The 14,627-nt window shown below is 38.2% G+C and overlaps 1 protein-coding gene across 1 annotated transcript in view; it reads left to right on the forward strand.

The window, feature by feature from the left end:
- OFCC1 (orofacial cleft 1 candidate 1) overlaps positions 1-14,627 on the forward strand; it is a 332,335-nt gene that overhangs the window by 63,687 nt on the left and 254,021 nt on the right.

Here is a 14,627-nt window from a genome sequence, read left to right on the forward strand (position 1 = left end):
TAGTTCTAACAATGTCCTGTAAAGGAGGTCACTGTGGTTGCCAGCCCCTCACTTGGGTCAGTTTTCTGATGGCAGTTTCTTAATAAGAAACTACTGGACAACTCAGTGGAGAAGGAGGAGTTCATGAATGTTATGTGAGTTGCATAAGAGGCATGTAGAATCAGTTAAAAAATAGTCTTTTGTGCATTAAAAAATAAGAATATAGCCAAAATAACATGAGCACAGTTAATGAAATTCATACAGATTCCTGAATTTTCTCTGTCTATATTCAACTTTGCCAATTGTTCCCAAATGTCCTTTTCAACATGTTTGCCCAATCATTACAACTGTTATTATGGGTCCTCTGTGCCTTAAGTCATTTCTGACATACTAACTGGGTCAGATATACCCGTAGACATTCCATTAGACAAATTTGTCTCTCTGATAATTCTCTTATGGGTTTGTTTCATTGCTTCCTCCTGGTGGTGTTTAGATTGTTCTTCTATTCCGCATATTTCCAATGATCTGAAAGTTAATCTGAAAGTATATTAGCTTCAAGATAAATATCTTTTGGCTTCCATACATCATGGATGATATTGTGTGCTCCATATTTTATTATGATAAGTAATCATAGTTGAATCACATCTGCTTTTAGCACCATTAAGGATGCTGACATTGATCACTGGATTAGGGTAATGGTACTTGATCCCTTCATCTCTCCCCCTTGTGACAAGAAAATTACCTGTGTCATATTACTTTGGTATTAAACAATGTCCAGTCCATCATCAACCATTGACTTTTAAGGGTTGTAGAATCAATTGGTGAGGTTTGTCTGATGCAATAATTTCTTTAAGAATTGCAAAATTGTGGCTTTTTGTGCTGTCATTTCATCTACATTCCTTAGGTGAAATTCTTTGGAAAGTAGAGCTTTCTCCATCAATTGCAGCTATTTTGTTACCCCAAATTACAGGACAGATGTAGAGTTTTAATGGCATCCATGTCATGGGTGGCTGCTTTTCTCTAGACAGACGGTCCAAAGCATGAATTTATATTGAAGTCTAGAAGCATATTTTTCCCTCCCTGCTCTAGAGAGGTGTATCTCTAGAAAGCTATTATTAAACATGAAACTTAAAATTAAATAAATTCAGGGAATTTGTCAGTTAATAAACATTTTCATGAATTTGCATAGCAACGAACTTATTATTCCTTAGGGCGCATACCTTCCCTGCTCTGTATCACCCCAAATAGTTGTCTAATATTTGATTATATATTTTTTAGAATCAAATCATGATTAAAGCAAACCATCCAAACCTTTGTCTTTCTTCCATATTCTCTTAACTGTTAACAGAAAACCCATTCCTATGGGGTCCTAGAATATGATTCTTATTCGCTTTAAGTAGAAGGCAGTATAGAGTGAAAGGCAAATTCAAGGTAACTTTCTTCATTTCATGATGAAAACTTAAACATGGCCTTCATTTCTGTATTTAGGTTCGACAGACATCGTCATTTTGTTTTTCTTTGGAGATTTGGATTTTTTCCTGCCATTTTAAGTAGCAGATTAAACCCAAATCAGAAAGCCAAAATAGCATTGTGGGCATTTTGTGGCAGGTGTTTCACAGCACAGTGTCCCTCAGATATGATCTCTGTATGGAGAAAGGATCCTGTGGGTGTCTTCATTTTTCACAGTTTATTTCTTCACTCCTCTCTCTGGCGTGTGATGAACATAATATGGAGTTTAAAGTACCTCAGTATTCTTAGGGATTTGGGTAAATGAGCATTTCCTTATCTGGTGAAATTAATCTCTTTAACTTTTCCCAAGGCATTATTGCATATGATTTAGTTGATGTCTATCAGGCTACTTCTTCAATCTAAGCTCCTTTCTGAGTGCTGTTAATCTTACAAGACGCCCATATTTATAGTTAATTGTTTTAAGAAGGTTTTACCCTTCAAAGGGTCATTCTGGTGTCATCTAGGATTTCAAATTTGGGATTTTTATTTCAGTGACGTATGTGCATTGTCAATCACCATGATAGCATTATTAATCATATCCTACATGCATATTTTTGATATATATGTTTAGGATCAACAAGCTTCACAGTTGCTAGTCACACTTATTTACGTGTAATTTTTTTTTTTTTTTTGGAAATCTGAGAAAGTTAAAATAGTTTATCATCAGAGCATTTCTGGAAAAAATGCACAATTCACATATTTTCATGCAAGATTTTACTTAAATATATTACTTGGTGGCATGATTCTTGCAATTTTTTGGTTTCTAGAAGAAAATTGAATAATTGACATTGAATTCTTTAGGCACTTTTAATAATACTGTTTTGATAGTCATTGTGATCTTACAAGTTTGATATACAGAATTCCAATGTAGAGATATTTTTCTACATAGACTTAAGTCATTATTATTTCTAAATGTGGAGTTGCAATGTGACAATTATTTACCAGGAGTCTGCCTACTGACCTTTATTTTTGAGTAAATAGACTTGGTTCAATCACCTCAAATATAATCACCTAAAATACAAAATTCAGAATTAATTAGTGTAATTGTGAGGAGGGTGTGCTCTGCAGGCTGACTCCATAGGGTTGGCCTAAGGTTTCTGTTGTTCAGTTTCCTCATTTGTAAAATGGGCAGAATTGTAGTGTCTGTTGGAAATAGTTAACCGTGAAGATTCAGTGGGTTGGTCCATAGAAAATGCTTAGATTAGTGCCTAGAACATTATTAGGTACTCAATAAATATTCGCTAGAATTGTGCTAGGTCCTTCGTTTCTTCCCTTCCTTCTACACCAGCTCCCATCACAGCCAGGAAAACCATGAGAGAGTTGGAATGGTGACATCCAAGTAATGTATTCAACAGTAGATAAAATAAAAACAGACATCTACCAAGTTTGGCAGAATCAAATTAGTTCTTTGATGACTGTTCTAGTTTGCTAATGCTTCCAGAATGCAAAACACCAGAAATGGATTGGCTTTTATAAAAGGGGTTTATTTGGTTACACAGTTAACAGTCTTAAGGCTATAAAGTGTCCATCAACAAAGGGCGTCTTCACTGGAGGATGCCCATTGGCATCCGGAAAACCTCTGTTAGCTGGGATGGCACGTGGCTGGCGTCTGCTCCTGGTTGCATTTCAAAATGGCATTCTCCAAGATGTCTGCATCAGCTTCCGACGGCCATCCTCAAAATGTCTGTGTCAGCTCCAGCTGGCTATGAGTTCCTTCTGTTTGAGCTTATATAGTGCTCCAGTAGACTAAACAAGGCCCATGCTGAATGGGCAGGGCCACGCCTCCATGGAAATTATCCAGTCAGAGTTATCACCTACGGTTGGGTGGGTCACATCTCCATGGACACTGAACCAATAGGTTCCAACCCAATCCACACTAATACATCTGCCCCCACAAGAATGCATTAAAGAATATGGCTTTTTCTGGGGGACATAAAATATATAAACCAGCACAATGACTTTTATTATTCATCAAAGGAGAGAGTAAAGAATGAGAAGCAGTTTTCAAGATTTTATAGATATTTGTAGAAAACCTGGCAACATTTGGAGAGGTTACTCTGACTTTTTTGAAGTAAGAAACATCTAGAAAAGTCCTGCCCTCCTTGTGTCATTTCTTCATACTGCTATTTGAAAAGATGGTTCAGGCTAGAGAAATCTAAAGATGTACTTTTGGAAAAGCAATATTTAAAGTCTTTAGTGATAGCTAGTTAGGATGTTTTCCAATTTTGTTTGGATGTCAGATGAATAAGTAGAACATTGCTATCTTAATTTCTGGTTGATCAGCAATATTTACCTTTTTTTTTGGCTGAATTGTTCTCTGTGTATTTCCCAATTATTGCAAATCTTCATTTATTCAGAATAATAGGTTATGGTGACAAGTCTGGGTTGCAAAATATTCTGAAATAAATGTTATATAAAGGTACCATTACTTTTATATAAAAGAAGAAATATGATTAAAGCTGCGCTAAATAATTCTTACATTATAAAGTTTGTAATAAAAGCATCATTAATGGATAGAACATAAATATTAATTAGCTTACTAACTATTAATAGATAATTGATGCTTCTCAAGTACTTGAGAGGATTTGAAAACAGTTGGCTCTCTAAGGGAGTTCATTCTCTTTGAAAATCATGTTTGCTGTTAGATCCTTTTTGGAAAATAGCTGGTATAAAGGGAAATTTCATTTCCAAAGGACCACATATTCATTGATCCAAGCCTTAAGTTTTTCCAAAGAGGATTGGCTATGGACTAATAATGGAAAATATATGGAATTCAAGTGTGTGAACAAACTGACCAATGTTAGCCAGTGGCACCTCTAGGAAGGCAGTGAGTGTTGTCAAGGACCAATGACACTGGTTAAGAGCATGAGCATTGGAACCACACAGCACTGGTTCCAGTCTCTACCACATACCATAACCTTGGTCAAGTGCCTTAAATTCTATAAGCCTCAATTTATCCATCTTTAAAATAGGTATGACAATAGTACTCACACCATGGAGCCATTTATGAATTAAACAATATAGTGCATACAAAAATGCTTATAAGCATCTCTCAGGTGTCTTCATTAATTCCCATCACCTAAGTTCCATCTTCCTGTTGATGACAGCCAGAGCCCTGATCTTTTCTCCTACCAACAGACCCATGTACCTTACTTCTTCTTAGCATTTCCATTTGGGTATCTCAAAAACACCTCACCTTTAACACATCCAAAATGGAAGCTTAAATTTTACTTCTCACAACCCTGTTCCATAATCTACCCCATCTTTCATGACCCGGTAAATGATACCAAGTCCACCAAGTTACTTAAGCCAGAAACTTCAAATTCCTCTTTTGTTCTTTATTTCCCCTTTCTTTTTCTTATCCAATCTGTCAGCAAAACTTTATGGCTTAGCCAAATGATTCACCCTACAGCTTGCCCTACATGAACTATTGCTCCTTGGTGAGCTTACTTAGTGATCCTCAGATAATTTCTGAATTCCTCCACTGGGGTTGGAGATTTCTGGAGAGATTTCACTCATGGAGGAACTAAGTGAGAGTATGGGGCACTCTGTCAGTTATCTTGGTTTTGTCCTTCTAGACCCACTCTCCACCCTTCTCTGCCTAGCACTCTGCCACATAAGGCTTCCATCAATATGGCTCCTTTTCCCTTTGGCTTCAATGGAGACTCTTGCCAAGGATTAAAAAGGAGGGAAGAGAGAGGTCAGGTTAAAGTTCCTGCCTCCCAGTAGGATAAGGTGGTGTTGAGCTGGCTGAATCCCTCCACCCAGGGCCACTGTCATACTCCAGATGGATGACTCTTCAAACTTCTCTTCTTCCTAAATAAAAATAAAAGAAAAGAAGATCATTCTCTTGCCTCATCCCTTCAAGCACAGGAGTAGAAACAGCCTGCCTTTTAGTACCCTGAAACCCACAGCACTATAATAATACCTTTGTAAATAAATCTTCCTTCTCAAATCATCTAGGTTTGTGTGCCTCTGTTTCTACTGATACTCTGGCTAATACAGGCACTTAAACTTGAGCTTTCCCTATGGCTAATCACAACACAAAACTAACCTTACTCTAGCTCAGTAACTTCACAACCTTGCTGTCTTGGTGCATGGGGCATTATGAAACTTGGTCTCTTCTGTTTTACTTGGAAGCTTGACATAACCCTCTGTTTTGGGCAGTCTCTTCAAACTATCTCACACTTCTTCCACAACTCCTCCAGGAGTTTCTCTCCAAGTCTTTGGAGAGGAAGGGTTGGGTTGGGAGGAAGCTATGATGCATGGACATTTGACTGCTTGCTTCCCTTAACTTATATCTCTTTCTTTATCTCCCAATCCAATGGAAACAGAAGAAGGCTGTCCCTGCCTTCCTCTCATTACCATGTCTTATAATTTTTTTTTATTAGAGAAGTTGTGACTTTACAGAACCATCATGCATTAAAAAGAGGATTCCTATATACCACCTATTATTAATACCTTGTATTGGTGTGAGTTAATAGTACAATTATCCTGACTTTCTAAAATGCCTGCTTCATTGAGGAGACACTTCCCTGCTCCAGTTATCTGAAGATATAATTGTTGACGTTTGCTGAGAAATATGATTTATTAGCGAGAGGAATGAAAAAACACATTCATTTAACATTTTCAAAATTTTACCTGCTGTTATATTTAAATCAGACAATGTTACTCCTATGCTTAAAACCTTTCGCTGGCTTCCCAATTGCATTTAACATAATATGCAGATTCATTAACGTGGCCTGCAGGTCCAGCAAGACTTGGCTCCTGCCTGTTTCCATCTCCATTTCCCAGCACTTTCCCCTCCATAGTTGCACTTCAGCCACACTGGTTGGTTTTCTTTTAGTTTCTTAATATGCAAAACTGTTCTATGTCAGGGCCCTTGCACATGCAACTCTCCACCTATCTGGAAGAATCAGTATCCCTACTCTCTGCATGGCTAACATGTTCTCTTCCTCTCATTTAAAATGTCACTATCTTCCCTGACCACTGTCTCTCACAACCTTGCCCCTCAAATTATTCTCTATATTATCCCTTGGATTGTTTCCTTCATTGTACTTATCATATTTGCCATTTGTTTTATTTATTTCTCAACTTTATTTGTTTTATTTATCATACCCACCAGAAAGAAGACTTCATAATGTCAGATATTTTTTGTATACCTCTATATTCCTTGTTTAGCATGGTGATTGGCCTAAAACAGACCCACAATAAGTATTTGTAGAATGAGAGACTGAATGAAGATGGTGCTTAATATGGTATAAGTACCCAAAATATATAAGCCAGCATTGCTATTGTACAATCTCACTTGAATTAGTCTGTGATATACATGGGAATATCTGTCGTATTGGGTCAGGCTCTATTGTTCATCCCAAACACCAAACTAAATAACTTGCTGGCAGAATTTTATTTATTTAGCCAAGCAATGCACAATATATAACATGACATCTATGGTTGACATAGGACCCTAGCAAATTTCCTTCTCTATACCAGCATTTCACAGTCTTTTGAATGTCCAATACCTTTTTTATGGATGTGTGTGGAGCCTTCCTGTTTGAACTCTTGCACCTCACACTCTGGTGGAACCAAACTACTGTGTTAGCAGCTTATGGAGAGGCCCACATGATGAGGAACTAAAGCCTCCAGCCAACAGCCAGCAAGAAATGGAGGCCTGTCAACAAACACCTAGATTCCTGCAGGCTCAACTGAGAGACAGCAGACTCCTGAGAGACCCTGAGCTAGAACAACTCAGCCAAACTGCTTTTGGGTTTCTGTTAAGGATTGAATCACGTCCCACTCCAAAGACAGGTATGAGTCTTGATCGGCTTTCTTGTGGGTCTCAACCCATTTGCAAATAACAGCTTTGAAGATATTATGATTATTTAAGATGTGGACTCATTTGTGAATAGGATTTTCAAAAATCTTATTTAGATGAGACCAGATGGAATCAGGGTGGTCCTTAATCCATGTGATTGGATTCACTGAAAGCAAAGAAAATTGGACATGGAAGTAGAAGTCAGAGCGAGATTGCCATGTGATAGAGGCAGAGATGCAAGCCAAGGAACCCCAAGGATGGCAGCAAGCCAGCTCCTCAACACTACAGACTCTGGGAGAAAACATGGCCTGTAAAAGTCCTTGATTTTGTACCTCCAGCCTCCCCAACTGTGAGACAATAAATTCCTGTTGCTTAGGACAACCAGTATGTGGTAGTTTTCATAGCATTCCTGGCATTGGAGTGTTGCTGTAACAAAACTTAAAATGTGGGAGTGGCATTGGAACTGCTGTGGACTTTGAGGAGAGGGTGAGTGAAATCCTGAGGTGCTTTGAAGAAGCTGTTACTAGAAATCTCATGGTCTTTTACAAGTCTTTGGGGTAAGGACTTGCAGAATGTAAGGAAAATCTAACTGGAAACTGAAGGAAGAAGGAAAACCCTTGCTATTTAGAGAATTTAGCAAGACTATCGCCTGTACTTATGTGGAAAGTAGAAAATGGACCTGTTTAGTTTCTGGAGGCACCAAAGTACCATAAACTGAACAGCTTGGAACAACAGAAATTTATTGACTCACAGTTCTGGAAGCCAGAGGTCTGAATTCAGGGTTTCCCTAGGAACATGATCCATTTGAGTCGTAAGGAATACACATTCTATGCCTTTTTCCTGGCTGCTGGTGATGGTGGCAGTCCTTGGTGTTCCTTGGCTGGTGGCATAGCTCAGTGTCTGACTGTCGTCACATGGCTGTCTTCTCTCTCTCTCTCTCTCCTCTCCCCTTCTAATGAGAACCTAGTCAGATTAAGGGCCCAGCTTACTCTGATATGATCTTGTTTTAACTTGCCTAATTCTATCTCCAGTGACCCTATTTCAAATAGGGTCACATTCTGAGGTCCTGGGGATTAGGACTTCAACATACCTCTTTTGGGGACACAATTCAACCCATAAGAGTACCTAATGAACTGAGCAATCTAGATAAGGAGATTTCCAATCTGGTAATTTTAAGTGGTAACTGGTATCTTCTTGTTGCTTATTGTAACATGTAAGAAGAGAGAGACAAACTAAAGGAAGTACTATTAAACAAAAAGAGTTAGGACTTGAAGGTTTTGAACATTCCCAGTCTCCTAAGATGGCAAACAATGCAAATATTAAGAAATGGCTCCTGAGCAAAGAACAAATTCCGGGAAAACATGGTCCAAAGATGATGCTGAGAGTGACTGTCAAGTCTTTTGTGAAGACTTCAGAAAGATAAAGGGTGAGGCCTTAGAATCCCATTCAGTCAGATAGGAGGCACTCTAAAGAGATTCAAGGGATGTCTTAATCAAACAGAACTCCTAGGAAGCTTAAAGTCATTCTCTCTCTTCCCATCACTGAAGCCCAAAGAAGAGGAGGGTGGCTGTATCTTGAAGAGATTTGGGGGTTTGGCTTTTGGTTAATGGACTGGATTCCAGTAAGAGTCACCGAAGACCCACAACATTTTCTAAGGAAAAATCATCTCCTTCAACTGAAAGGGGCAGAGAGTACAAAATGCAGAGGCCTTTGGAATCCCGAATTCTACTGGCAGAAAGCAGGTTGCGGCTATTACTCAGCTGCAAACGTGCTACCTTCCATGAAGAAGGATGACTCAGAAGGTGGAACCAAATATCCAGAGAGCAGAGCCAAGACCCATGGAGAATGACTCCCAGACCTTGAGACTTAAGGACTTCCCAACATTTGCCTGCCTGGATTAGATGATTGCTACAGACTCATGATCCCCACCTCCCGTTGCTCATGTACTTGTCCACTTGTGTGTTGTACCAGGGTTGACTGTTGTTTCATTTCTGAGATGAGGTTATTAAAGACTGCAGCTTCTCTCTCTTTTGCATGTTTTACTTTCACTGAGTGTAGTGATTTTTGCCTATTTGGGACCCTTTCAGAACATGTGCAGGATTATTATTAATGGAGTCCAGTGTGCATCGTTAATAGTCATGGGCTATGCATGCTGTCCTAGAGTAATTATGTCTTTCCTTTTACACTTCGAATTTGTTAGCTTTGAAGAGAAAGTAGATGAACACAATTATTAACATCTCTAGCATTCTATACATTCAGCCATATATGCATTCACATTTTCTAAAACTATGCCATTATGTGGTGTGTGTGTGTGTATGCACAAGTGTGTTTGTGGGGAGGGGGAGCAGAAATGGAGATATATAAAGAAATAGAGAGAGAAAGCTGCATTTATGTCCCCTGAGCATCTCCCTCCTTTGGTTATGTTATGTTCTTTACTATCATCTCTATCTCCCTGAAAAAAAAATTAACAAAACCATAATAAGATGGCTGCTAAGCTATAATTCTCATGATCTTATTTGTCTCCTGGAACCTTAACCTTTGAGAGTCAGAATATCCTGGTTTTAGAAAACCTAACCTTTACATGGATGTTTCCAGTGTATTTTGAATTGACTTTATCTCATTTTCTATTTTCTTTCATGCAGTATTTAAAATTTGAAGAGGAAGGACTCAACCAATGCATTCCTATGTCCAGTTTAAATTCTTACAAAACATTTGGGAAGTATGTTCCTTAATGCTAGATTTAATGTATTTTATTTTTTGTTTGCTTTGCTATAGATTAAATATGAGCCAGTTGTGGGTGACAGACATGTCATAGTTTGATTCACTCTAAGGGTCAGGTTTGTGGGAAACATGACCCCATTTCATCCTGGATTTACTTGTGCCTTTTGATCCACATGATGGTTTGGGGGTAGCATATTATAGTAATGATAGTAAAACTGGAAGCCATAGTTTTTTCTTTCAGAAAATATCTGAACTCTTGGTCCAGTGTAAGAACTTCTAAGGTTTGGATGTTGTTCTGGTTTGCTAATGCTGCCGGAATGCAAAACACCAGAAATGGATTGGATAAAAGGGGGTTTATTTGGTTACACAGTTACAGTCTTAAGGCCATGAAGTATCCAAGGTAACACATCGACAATCGGGTACCTTCACTGGAGGATGGCCAATGGTGTCCAGAAAACCTCTGTTAGCAGGGAAGGAAAATGGCTGGCATCTGCTTGCTCCTAGGTTGGTTTCAACATGGCGTTCTCCAAAATGTCTGCATCAGCTTCCAACGGCCATCTTCAAAATGTCTGTCTCAGCTTCAGCTCCTCTGTCAGCTTCTGTGCATTCTCCAAGTGTCCCTCTTGGCTGTAGCAAGCTTGCTCCTTCTGTCTGAGCTTACACAGTGCTCTAGTAAACTAATCAAGGCCCATGCTGAGTGGGCGGGGCTACACCTCCATGGAAACCATCCAACCAGAGTTATCACCCACAGTTGGGTGGAGCACATCTCCATGGAAACAACCTAATTCAAACATTCCAACCTAATAAACACCAGTATGTCTGCCCCACAAGACTGCATCAAAGAACATGGCTTTTTCTGGGGAATACAATACATACAAACCAACACAGATATGGCAATTATTCTCCTCCATTCCAGTTTAGGAGATACAGTAGAAGTAGGGGCAGGTTAAGAGGGGTTCTCAAGTTAGGTAATCTCAGTTTGACTCTTGCACATTACCCATTATGGCTATAAGATCTTGAAAAAGATACTCAACCTTCCTCAGCATCAGGTTCTCATCATCTGAAACAGAATAGTAATATGCTGTTGGGTAATTTTGAGGATCAAATGAGTAAATAAATATAAAATACATCTAATAGAGTACCTTGAGCATACTAAGCACTCAATAAATACTCACTAATTCTGTATACCAATGGTTCCCAACTGGGATCAGTTTTGCCCCTAGGGGACATTGGAAAGTATCTGGAGAAATGTTTGATTGTCACTACTGGGGAGGGGGCTGCTACTGGCTTGTGGGTAGAAGGCAGGGATGGTGCTAAACATCCTAGAATGCACAGACAACTCCCCCACAAAGAATTATCAGGTTGAAGATATCAGTTTTCAAGTTGAAAATATCAGTGCTGAGATTGAGAAACCTTGCTATGTATCAGTGTTGTTTATTCATTGCCATGCTCCTTAATTTCTAATTCTACTAGCATTGCAAATTGGGTATCAGTGGTAAGGAGGCCTGTTGCTCTGTAAAATCTACTCTGCCTGAGAGAATGGGCCATGCAGAGGATTACGTATTGCTAAGGTGTCGTGTCAGTTCTTGAGGTGAAGGTCAAGGAGGCATAGGATAGCATGCTTCCCATGTTCAACAGTTCTAATGATAGGATGTTATGCCAGGAAAAGGACCAGGGAGCCTACAAGACTTTATATATGAGAAAGTTAATTACAAGCTAACTTGGAGAAAAAAATGGACTAACTTAAATATCCAACAGTAGGGGATGATTTCAATAAATTATAGTAGGACCTTCGAATTAAATGCCAGGTAATCACAAAAAATTATGCTAGTTAAAAAAAAATGCTGATAGTATACAAAGTAGAAAATGCAGATTACATTTTACATAATAATAATAATAATACTGTGTCTAGCTACTCAGCTATGAAGAAGAGACCACACTATTTTACTGCTGCTTGTCTCTGGGCTGTGGACTATGGGGTACCTTTTTCCATGGCAGTCAGGGGTGGGACATTCTTTTTATATAATTAATTTTTTATATATAATGTACAAACATATACCTATACGTATATAACCATAAATCTCTAAATGCTCTCTAAAATGGGGAAAAAAGAATAGAACTATGCCCTAGGACCTAATTCAAAAGTGAGCTAGTGGCTGATCTGGCTTCTGATCTCTGATGTGGCTGCTCAAAGGGAATGCAAATCTCTAGACATCTCTAAGTACCTGGTATCATATCAAAGCTTGTATATTGACCTTTTGATATGCACTGTGCTCCCTTTTAACTGAGGAATGCGTTTTTAGAAAACCTTTAATTATAGAGAAGAACCAGATTGCAACTGGGGATGTTGGTTTTTTTGTTTTAGGATTATTTTCATGAACTTACTGCCTAATTATTTCTGTTAAGTTTTTAGGCTATTTCATGAGTGCATTACAATTCTTGACAAAGGAACAAAGAAAGAAACTGAGGAAACCATCTCACTGTGGTTAACTGAAAATGTTTGATGCTTACTAATCAAATCTCTTTACCTTCATAACTGTATAATAGGGTCATTAAAGACAATAGATACAGTAGTTTAAAAATAATAAAATTTACAACAAAGTGTATTTAATTTGAAATTGAATTGCCGGCAAATGGGTGTCTAATGAACCCTTGTGTCAATGTAGCTCTAACTAAATTAAGGAAATCATTTCTATCACAGGAAACTAAATCAGCAGAGAGATCCAAAAAAGGCCTTTCCTCTGGAGGGAGTACAGTCATCCTCACAGATGGCTCTGCTGATGGAATTAAGCTTAAGTCAGGAGAAGGGAAATACAAGATCCTTCTTAATTCAAATGAATTTGGGAAATCAGGCTAATGCTGTCATGACTCCCGTAGTTGAAAAGAAAAAAAAAGGAAGAAAAGTCCATAAAGAAGAGCCTCCAATAGTCGGTAAATGTTAATAGGAGGAAAATTGCCTGAGGAGCATTTTGAGGGTAGGAATAGATTTTGATCTCTGGCCATTGCATAAAACAAAACAAAAACAAACAAACAAAAAAACCAAATAGATCTTGACCTCTGGCCATTGCATTAAAAAAAAAAAAAAAAAAGGAGCTTGTGTCATATCATCTCTTTAGGTATTTAAATGATTTTATCCAAAGTTTCTCTAATAACATATGAGATTGTAGGGGGAGGGGGTAGAAAATCAGGTGGCAAAAGTCTTACAGAATATGTTACCTTCTGGTAATTTCTGAAACAAGTGCCATTTTAATTGTTAGACGAACCATAGCTTACGTTTTGGGGGGACCACGTTTCAAAAGCTACTCCCTTCCCCGATTTCAATAAAGTGCAGCATCTGTAATGTGGTGTGTGTCTATTTCCCATTGAATCTGATAAATTTTATTTAAGGAAAATATCCTACTGCGTGTAGTTCCAAAGGCAAACCTTTCCGTTATATCCTATTGCCAATTTCTCTTTCTTTCTTCTTCCCCCTTTTTAAAACTACTCTAGAGCTCAAAGTAAACCACCAAAGGCAGAGCTGAATGTTTGTAAAGAAGATACAGTAGCCAAACTTGGTAACTTCACAGAAGCAATAATGAATCAAAGGGAACAAGAGGACCTTGCTGGAAGGTGAGACTCTCTGTGACTTACTTTTTTTGTGATGCAAAATGTTAAATGCTGAGATCAATCATATTGACCCTCTTTGCTTGTGCTTTTCCTCCTGTAAGACTAGTTAGAGAAACAGATTTTTAGCAGATCTTACACTATGTTTTTGCGGCAAATTTCCATGTTACTGCAGAATGGCTAAACACTGCAACTGTGCAGCCTTTGGAATTCCTCCAGACGGGATGACCACCATGCCAGGCTCAGCCAGTGCTAGACAATGAGACAAGCCTGCAACCATGCAAATGAGACAAGACTTGAGATGTGATGAATCTTCTGTCTCCTTTTCCTACTTGTCTGACACTCGCTTTGAGGAAGGTTGTAAATGCAAGAGAGACTGTGGCATAATTCCTCAGACTGGCACTTCTGCCCCCCAGTCACCATTCGATTATCTTCCAAATTGCTGTGTTTCAGAGAGATAAAGATTTTTTATGGCTTGCTGACTTGAAACAACCACGAGAGCCAGCAAGGAGATGGCTAAGCAGCCATGCATAGTAATTCCATTGGTAAACGACAAAATCTTTGTTTGTATGACATTTCCAAAATTACTACAGACGATGAATCTAAAATACAAAATGTCACATTTGGCATGCAAAACTATCACAATATATTTCAGTATAAAATTCATAGAGGCATTTAATTTAGGATGTGTTTAATAACTCAGTCTGTCTGCACCAGTAATCCTGCCTTGAGGTTTAAAAAGATTGTCTTATTTATTCACATGGTGTTAATTTTTAAAAATATTTTTTTTGGAAACCAAAATATTAAGGTTAAGTTTTTATTGTTAATTAAGGTTTTCCAATTAAACTGAAAATAATTGTTATTCCGATTAGTTATGACTTGTATGAAAAAACAAAAGGAGTTTAACCACTTTTGCTATTTATTTAACTGTGGTTTCATTCCAGAAGTATACTGTCTATATGGAAATATATATTATCTCTCACAAAATAAAGTCTAGGCA

Source organism: Choloepus didactylus, chromosome 7, assembly GCF_015220235.1.
Source record: "Choloepus didactylus isolate mChoDid1 chromosome 7, mChoDid1.pri, whole genome shotgun sequence".
Lineage (NCBI taxonomy): Eukaryota > Metazoa > Chordata > Mammalia > Pilosa > Megalonychidae > Choloepus > Choloepus didactylus.